At 48.7% G+C, this 9,423-nt stretch overlaps 1 protein-coding gene across 3 annotated transcripts in view; it reads left to right on the top strand.

Annotated features, from left to right (window-relative positions):
- The first annotated feature begins 317 nt into the window (after positions 1–317).
- The window catches only part of ITPRIP (inositol 1,4,5-trisphosphate receptor interacting protein), a 31,141-nt gene continuing 22,035 nt past the window's right edge, over positions 318–9,423 (top strand). For 2 of the 3 annotated variants that reach the window (XM_029610342.1, XM_029610340.1), the window contains exon 1: positions 1,059–1,247. The gene's annotated coding sequence lies outside the window, so the exon portion shown is untranslated. Of the gene's footprint in view, positions 419–1,058; positions 1,248–9,423 lie in introns of those variants that run through there. The other variant, XM_029610341.1, reaches the window with a different exon arrangement.

The following is a 9,423-nucleotide window of genomic DNA, read 5'->3' as shown; positions in this document are numbered from 1 at the left end:
AGTTCAGGAGTGCCTGGGGTGGGTGGAAGTCTTATTTCCACAGCTTCTCTTCAGCAATGGCTGCCCTAACCGAAAAGGGAGAATGAGAAACAGCAAAGGCGGGCCAGGGAGACAGTGAAAACAAAGACAAGGGGATAGCCCTGCCGGAAAGGAAAAGGTGTTTCCTAGCCACTGCCCTGAAGACTTAACATGGGACGGGATGGGAGGGGCTGGTCATATAGTGCCCTCCCATTGTTAACCTTGAGCCTCCCCTTCCCCCCCCCCCCCCCCCAAACTAAAAAAATTCAGTTCTGGCTACGCCCCTGGTCCAGTAGAAATCTAACTGGTGAAATGTGCAGCCAGCAGACACAGTGGCCTTTGTTTCCTATGACAAGGAACCATCTGATGTGGGCAGAAGGTCGGGGTCTGCTCTGCTGAGGTAGGAGTGAAATGAAGAATTTAATTGCATTACTTTGATTACATTAAATTTTTGTTTCCATAATAAATGCATATTCTATATATTTATTTATTTATTTTTTTGGCAAACTTAGACACATTTAACGTAGTTTCTAAATCTTCGTGTGGATTTTTCGACCACGTACAGTTTAAAGAGCCAAACCATCCCAATTAGGATATTTGTATATCAAAGGAAAAAACCTCTGATTTATTTTTTTTTTACTGATTTCAGCGCACGAGGTAATGTTATGAAGCGTCTATTATAACTTTTTTTCCGACCGGTGTACAAGAACAGGAAAGATGTTGCTGAGCTTTGAATTACATGTTGGTGGAGCAGCCAGCTATTAAGGGCGTCTGCCTCGTCCATGGCAAATGTCACTGCTTTCTGGTAACAGGTTAACATGGAACTGGGCCATTAGTTCAGGTTTTTCAGTGATCGTTCGCCGGGGGGTGGTGTGAGGTGCTATAACCGGTTTGGATCCATGTGGCCGGTTTGACCGGCTTCAACTACTTGGGCGTTCATCGCCCCCGAACTATCGAACTATGCGCTCCTCCTTAAGACGCGTCCCGGGCGGGCAGAAAGTCAAGCCCGCAAGTTCTCATACGGAGAGGAAGACAAAAAAAAAAAAAAAAAGTTTCTCGCAGCCCTGACATCCAGGAAATGAGTAAGACAGAAAACTGGGGAAACCATGCGAGCTGCAGGGAAAGAATAAAAGCGCGGCGGAGGCGTAAAAGCTTCGGTGCGGGCAGGACGTCGCGGGAGCGCGCTGCGAGCAGAGGCAGAAAGCGGCGGAGATCGCGCGGCGCGCAACGTAAGTCGCTTCCTTGCGCACTTCTCCTGCCGGGGGAGAGATCGGCCGGCTTGGTGGCTCCGTGTCCCCGGCACGGGCCGTGCAGCGGGGGGGATTTTTGGGCCCCTCTTACTGATCCTTGTTTCCCCCGGGCGGAACCTGCACAGGTCTCCAACTCAAAAAAACTTGTTTACTGTTGAACTGGTTCTCTTACGCAATCCCAAATCCGCCCCACCTCTTGGAGATGCTGTCTGGCCAGGAAATCAAGTTCTTAATTGTCAGTTGTAAAAAAAATGATCACTGGCTGCTTCTTGCAGATAAGGCCCTTCCGAGTCGGTAGAGGAAGCTGAAGGCTCACCCTAGTCGGCTTCAGACCGCCCCGTTAGTTAACTCTTGCACCGCCGGGGCCTCCCGGCACAGGGCTGCAGCCTCAACCCCTGCTGAGGTGCACGGGGGATCAGCAGCATGGGATCGGTCTATCGGCCACATTGTGGCATCCTGCCGGGTACTTGTCACCCGGATTGGCCACGCTTGGGGACAGGATGCTGGGCTTGATGGACCCAGGGAGTAAGGCAGATCCTATCGTCTACAAAATGCTGTAATAAAAAGACTCTGAGCGGGAAATGATGAATTCCAGATATGGTTAGTTGTCGTTTGAAACGGTGATGCTGAAAACCTGCTCCGGGGTGGGGGGTGTTCAGGTTTGCACACTGATTTTCCGTGGCGGGAGCGGTAGTTGCGTTATTGCTTTCTGATACAGTTGTAGCAGACTTCCCGCACCATTTTTTTTTAAGTATTCCCAGTGTAGACGATGAAACCAGAATTCACTTGCTTTATTGTGGCAAGTAAAAGTTTGCATCCTCGTAGAGGGGGGAAAAAATAAATACTAAGGAAAGAAAGCATGGGAGGGAAGAGGAAATGCTTCTTTACTGAGAGGTTAGCCGAGGCCTGCAATAACCTGCCCCGGGGCAGCGACCGCTGGGCAAAAGAGCCGGGGCAAAGCTTTGCTTCAGCGCACGCGCCCTTTCCCCCCTCGAGGGCCTGTGCACTGACAGTGACTCAAAGCAGCAAGGCAAGCACCTCCCCACTCTAGCTTGTTGCCCTGTTTGCCCACCCCTTGTGACGGCCCCTGAACCTACCTGCAGAGGTGGCAGAAACCAGCACGGAGACAGAGCTGAGTCCTGCTTAGGACACACACACAGAGGGCAGTGGGTGCGAAGGGGTTTGGAGTACTATCTAAAAGTCATGGGGGTGGGGGGAGGAGGGAGGGAGGGAGAGTCGGGGGGGCCTGGATGTTATTTTACATTTAACTTTAGAGGGTGGGGGAAGTTATGCACAAAAAAATCAAATTACACTGGGTGCAGAATATTTTGAAATTCTGTATACTTTATTTGCTAATGTAACATAATATAATTAGCCTTTGAGCCATAGTTAATTTAAAATCAAGACAGGAAAATGGTAATACTCAAACCATGCAGAGCTTTTAATTTTTTTTGCACAGGATAACCCCAGGACTATTATAACAGTAAGAACATAAAAACATGCCATGCCGGGTCAGATCAAGGGTCCATCAAGCCCAGCATCCTATTTCCAACAGTGGCCAGTCCGAGTCATAAGTACTTGACAAGTACCCAAACATTAAATAAATCCCAAGCTACTATTCCTTATTGATTAATAGCGGTTTATGGACTTCTCCTCTAGCAACTTATCCAAACCTTTTTTAAACCCAGTTACACTAAGTGCTGTAATCACATCCTCCGGCAATGAATTCCAGCGCTTAATTGTGCATTAAGTGAAAAAAGAATTTTCTCCGATTTGTTGTAAATGTGCTACTTGCTAACTTCATGGAATGTTCCCTAGGCCTTCTATTATCCAAAAGAGTAAATAACTGATTTACATTTACCTATTCAAGTCCATTCATGATTTTGTAGACATCTGTCCCTCAGCCGTCTCTTCTCCAAGCTGAACAGCCCTAACCTCTTCAGCCTTTCCTCATAGGGGAGCTGTTCCATCCCCTTTATCATTTTTCTCCCTCCCACATTCCAGGGCCATCCTTAGGGGGTGGCAAACAGGGGTCACCACCCTGGGCCCCTCACTTTGGGGGGGGGGGCCCTCTCTGCCATGATAGCCACATCCCCAACACTATAAATTCAGTGTTCCAAGACCCAGGTCAGCCCTTCCTCCGCCCCAGGCTTGTCAACAAACCCTCTCCCTCCCCCTCGGAGCCACTGGGTCAGTCCTCTTTCAGGTTATTTTATATTAGTACTGCATTAGTGGCTGATGTTTTAGTTTGTTTGTTTATCCTTATACTGCTCCTCTTAGAATCAGATCAGGCTACACAAAGAACATTGATAAAATCAATAAATGCCTAGGTCGCTTAGCGAACACAAACATCGCTAATAATATAACAATTCTTAAAAATGTAAAAAACATTGAATACTATAGCAGCAATGTAGATAAGGTCTAACATTGAGTTAATCATTTAAAACCTGTGTGAGAAGCCATGTTTTGAGAGCTTCCTTAAATTTAGGATAATTCTGCAAGTGAGTATCTGGGGGTAAAACGCTCCACTTAAGAGGTGCCTGGTGGGCCAGTGGGGGTTGTCTGGTTATTTCCAAATGAATCTCGTGTCAAAGCAGGAGGGAAGTGAGATAGATGGACAACACGACGTCAGCAAGCTAAACAGGTATTCCGGTTGCGATCAGTTAAAAAGATTTAAATGTTAGGCAAAAGATCTTTAATCGCATCCTGCAAATAATTGGAATCCGGTGTAAGAAAATGATAACAAAGCCAACATGAATCAGAGTTATAGCTCGAATGCCTACGCACGCATGCACTCAAAAAATAGAATTATAGCTTGCGCAGGGGATCAACCTGCCGTTTGGTCTAAAGATGTGATTAGGTTGGAAGGAGTTAGAGAGGATAAGAACTTTAATCCTCAAAGACCGCAAACCCATCTGGTTTTCAGGATTTCCCTAACGAATGGGCATGGGATATATTTGCATACAGTTGGGGCTGTGCGCAGCACTATGGGGAATAGTCTGAAGACCTGCCGAGTTGGCGGCCCTGGAGGACTGCAGCTTCACCCCACCCCCGCTCTAAAGCAAGGGGTGGTTTTGAAAGATTAGGAGGGCTGCCCGTACTGATGCCCAGCTCAAATTCTGTGAGGTTGCGCGTCCTGAACCTCGCCTCTCCATCCCCTCAAAACGCCCGATCTTGTGACATGTTCCCATAAAAGAATTCCTGCCTTTGGCTCACGTTGTGAAGACAGTAGCGGCATAGCTATTTAGTCCTGGGTATTTTCCATTCTTAAAGAGTTTCTGTACCTATAGAATGCAATAGAAATTTGGTTTATATCCTGCCTTTGTATAAAATACTACTCACAGAGGCTACCGCCGAGGACAAATTAAACCCTTACAATCGCCATACCATACAAATAAAGCAAGCACTAACACACTAAAACAATCAGTGAAAATCAATAAATAAACTCAATTAGCCATAGCTAATACTTGTAACGATATCAGCAGGATATAAAGCGTGCCTACCCCAGCCTGGCCTGAACTCCCCCATGGAACTAACTTCTCTTTCCAGCTATACCCCGAGTGCCAGGGTCATAAAGCAGCTCTCACAGAGGGGCTCGGGCAGAGGTGGACTGATAGTGATCTGGGCCCCCCAGACAATAAGGGTCATTGGCCCCTAACCACCTATCCGAGGCTAGGGGAGAGTGCTCTGAGCCCTCAGGCACCTCCCTATTGCGCGAGTGGTCAGCCCGTCCCTGGGCTCGGTGACCTGCCAGTGGCGGCCTATCTCCCTCCCAGAGAAGGGCCAGCTCTTAACCCCACCACCGATGCTGGCATCACCTGGGATGGGTGGGCGGAGAGGAGCACCGATGGAGAATGGCCCCTCCGTGATCACTGCACTGCCGACCCTGGGCTAGGGACTTGAGCATGCAGATAACTATTAGGATTATGTACTCGTTCCACCTGTAGAAGTTGTCGGGCCTCGTTCAATAAAGATTTTTTTATTCCATAGGTACCAAATAGGAAAAGGAACTTTTTGAACTCCGTTAAAACAGCTGTAAGTTCGCTGGCTGCATTTTGCAGGATTGTGAAGTTGACCAAATATTTTCCTATGTCAACGAAAGTGTTTCCTTAGTGCCGCTGGTTAGATAACACTGAGTCATAAACTCCAGAGCCAGCACAGAGGTAGCCCAAACAGCCACACCTTAAAAGTTAAGTACTGTTTTTCTGCAGGTTTGACATTTGCTTTGCACCTGGCAGTGCCAGAGCCTACAGCCTTTTTTTTCAGCTGGAGGGATCTGGGATTTGAACCTGCAATCTTTTGACTCCCAGCCAGAGATTGCACTGCAGCGTTAAAGGAGCAGCTCATCTCCATCCCCTTATTACTCCAGCATGTCACGTGACTGTTACCAGAAAATATAGACTAGCCATAGAATGGGTAAGTAAGGGGTTAACTGTTAGCATCTTAGTCAACTAGGTGGAGGCAACGGGCATCACCTCACCTAACTAATTACAGGCTTAATATACCAGAAGCAAGCAGCAACAGGGTATCCCTTTTTTTTTTGCATCTCTCTGCTTTATTGTGGTTGGGAAAGAGAAATCTTATTGTCAGAGATTGCAAAGGTAAATTTAACCTGATGTCCATTTCTTGGGGGTGGGTATCATGTGACATAGAGAAACTTCAATTCAAGGACTGGAGCGTCTGCCCTCGTGGCACGAAAGAGGTAAAGGACTGTAGTAGGTATTGGTTCTGAGCGTGTTCCCTGCCTTCCTGCATTTCTATTCCGTACGGGTCCAGCAGGCATGAAGTCGCAGCTAGCTGGGCACGCGGAGGATGATAGGCTCCGCCGTTGAGAGAGGCTCGTATGCAGGCTGTTAGTCACCGGGCTTGAAGGTGGACAGGGCACATTGGTGCGTTCTGCAGCAGATAGGGCTGAATCCGTAGAAATAAAAGGTGAGTCCTTTTTAGCGGACTGAACTTTCAAGAGCTCTGCCCCATTGCTCAGGTCCATGCAGAACGAGGCAGAGGTGGTGTGGTGGTCCTCACTTACCCAAGTACTCACAATGGTGGTGTGGGGGAGTTATTTTCAAAGCTGTGAAGAGTTGTGACCTGAAAGGATGGATCAGGGGGAGGGGAGGGGAGGAGGGGGGGGGGGGGGGAGTGCTACAGGCAGGCTAATGTCCAGTAACGGGCGGCAAGGAAACCTTCGTGCCTATGAAGTCCCTTTTGTGTTTGTTTCCAAGTGATGGTTTTAACTTTGAATGCCTCACATTCCTGGATAAGACCCTACACCAAGGGTCTGCAGCCTTTCAAAGAAGAAGAGCCAGCTTTTGATTTTATCTTTGACCAAAACCTTTTGAGAGCCACATTCGCTCCTCAGCTGAGATACTGGGGGGGGGGGGGGGAAACTCCCAGGCCCAGCCGCTTACCTAAAGCGGAGCTCTCCCCATCCTGCACGGCGGCAGCAGCCAACCTAAAATCAGTTCATTGTGGGGCCTGCAGCCTGTGTCCGCACCCTCAAGGCCCTGCCCCCTTCTTCCACACGGGCTTCCTGTTACTATGGAAACCTGTGAGAGAGGCAGGGCCTTGAGCGGGCAGCTGTGGACTGCAGGCCCCATCCGCAGCGCAAAATTGGGATAGCTCCACTTTAGGTAAGCGGGTGAGAGCCAGGCCCGGATCAAGACATAGTATCATAGTAATGATGGCAGGTAAAGACCAAATGCCCCATCTAGTCTGCCCAGCAATTTGTTTATGGTAGTTACTGCCACTTCATGCAGGTTACTCCGTGCGTTCTGTTAAGGGTGGTAACTGCCGCTCCGTGCAGGTAACCCCCATGCAGAAATGTGACACCATCCCTTTCTTTAAGCCTTTAGCCATCCACAGTGTTTGTCCCATGCCCTTTTGAATTCGTTAACATCTCATCTTCACCACCTCTTCTGGGAGGGCTTTCCAGGCATTCGCCACAGTCTCCATGAAGAAATATTTCCTGATATTGTTGGTTCTGAGTCATCACCCTTGGAGTTTCATTTTGTGACCCCTAGTTCTACTGTTTCCTTCCAGCGGAAAAGGTTTGAAGTTTATTCATCATTAATACCTGTCAGGTATTTGAAGGGCTGTATCCTATCTCCCCTGCACCTCCTCTCAACCAGGGTATACGTATGTAGATCCTTCAGCCTCTCCTCGAAGGTCTTCTGAAACAGATCCCACATCATTTTGGTCGCCTTCCTCTGGACACGGTGGCAACTCTCCAGCGCCTGTTGAAATTTGGCACTGGATGCAGTTGCCTGTGTTGTCTGTGCCTAAATCCAGGCCTGCCTGTCACCCACAATGCAGGGCTGTTCCTGGGGGTGGGATTAGGTTAGGGGAGGCAACAACATGTGAAGTTTGGCTGATAAAAAGTACCTGCAGAAAAAGCAGACACAGATCTCTGCTTGTATTTTATCCCATGGCAATAAAGCAAAACGACGTCCATAGCTTTGCTTTACTGGTGCAAAATTGCCTGCAGTATTTAAACCACTGTAGGAAGTTTAATTCCTGCCCCCACAATATAGATACCCAAACCCTAATAGTTATAGATCATATGAGAGACTAATTGTGACCCATGTAACAGAAAGGAAAAAAAAAAATCCTCTCACAGTAGTAAAAGTCTTCTCTGGTTTTTTTTTCACACAGCTTCAATACCCTTCCACCACAGCCCCCTTCGTCTTCTTGCACAGGATCAGCACTCACATCCCTGGCTCTCACAGGCCCACCCTCTGCTCCCGCACTCCCCTCCAATTAAGAACTGCAATTCCCCCCGAGCCCCCTCTCCATGTAAGATCTCTGGTTCCCCCCATAAGATCTGATGTTGGCTCCCCCCGACCCCCCGCTCTGTTCTGGCTCCAGCTGACAGGGCGAGTCGTACTGCTGTTTCCAGCAGGTCTTCAGGGTGGCAGCAGAAAGGCAAGTTTGTTTTTGCAGGCAGCCGAGCGGCTGCACTCTGTGAAGCTGCGGACGGATGCCCCGTTACTGACTGTGGTTAATCATGTGGGACTTCGTCCTGAAGGCCAGGTCTGCACGGAGCCGTAGGTTTTACAAGAGGAACAGTAATGGTCTCCTCTTTTGCTAGGGTTGGAAGGGAAGAGCTGCCCGTATGTACTCAAAGAGCCAGAGCCCTGTCCTACAGCAACCTCGTAAGGCAAGCTGCAGTCTGCTTGTATTTTAAGGCTACGTCCCCTGTATTTCATTCTGCACTGACCTGCTGAAGGGAGCAATAGTGCGAGTCACAAACATGTGAGTCCAGTGACAAGGTCTCGCCTTCTCCATGTTTGTTGACTTCTAGGTATCCGAGTGGACGAACAGGGCAACCATGCCCAAGACAGGCTCTGGGCTAGCACTGGGCAAAAACTGAAATTGGCGCCCCCTTTGGCGGCAGCTCTGGTACAGTGCTTCCTCCTTCGGCAGTGGCAATGGATCTGTCCACTCCCTCCACACGCACACACACACACATGCTTCCCTCCCCTCTGTCCAAAACCCTGTCCAAAACCCCTCTGCCCTGCTCTCGTTCCCCTTTCCTGCCCAGCCTTCTTTTTTGGGCTTCCCCTATCCTTCCCTGCAGACTGGTCCTTCATCTATCACCACAGACAAAAGCCTCCTTCCTCCTGCTCAGTGTTCTGAGGTCTGCCGCCTACAGATAGGATGTGAAAGGGAGGGGACAGTGGCGCCCCCTAGAGCATGGCACCCTGTGCAGCCACACAGCTCGCACACCCCCGAAAGCCAACCCTGTATGCAAACAGAATAAAAATAAAACGAGTGCTACTTTTCAGTTTGTTTTGTCCTGGCAGCTGAAGACGAGGTGTGTAAGCAGAGTACTCCAAGGACTGCTGGGTGCATCGTGTAAACTTTGTTTGCTGATTAATACAACAGAATAATCAGATAAAGTAATAAATGGGAAACATTTTAGGCTTGCATGGCATAACTGTGAGATCTTTGTAGTGGCGTAGTACCAGGAGAGGCAGCAGATGAGAGAGAGAGAGAGAGAGTGCCTGCTAACCCAGGTACTGGTGAGTGTTCAACCGTTCACTCAATAGGCAGATACACTGAGCAAGGCTGATGAAGAATAAGTGTACATGTGCATCCACAGGACTTTTCAGTGCCTGATCTTGCAGAACTTAGATTTTTCTTTATTGCTTCTTAT

This window comes from Rhinatrema bivittatum, chromosome 7, assembly GCF_901001135.1.
Source record: "Rhinatrema bivittatum chromosome 7, aRhiBiv1.1, whole genome shotgun sequence".
Taxonomy (NCBI): Eukaryota; Metazoa; Chordata; class Amphibia; order Gymnophiona; family Rhinatrematidae; genus Rhinatrema; species Rhinatrema bivittatum.
This window is presented reverse-complemented; position numbering and strand designations above follow the sequence as displayed.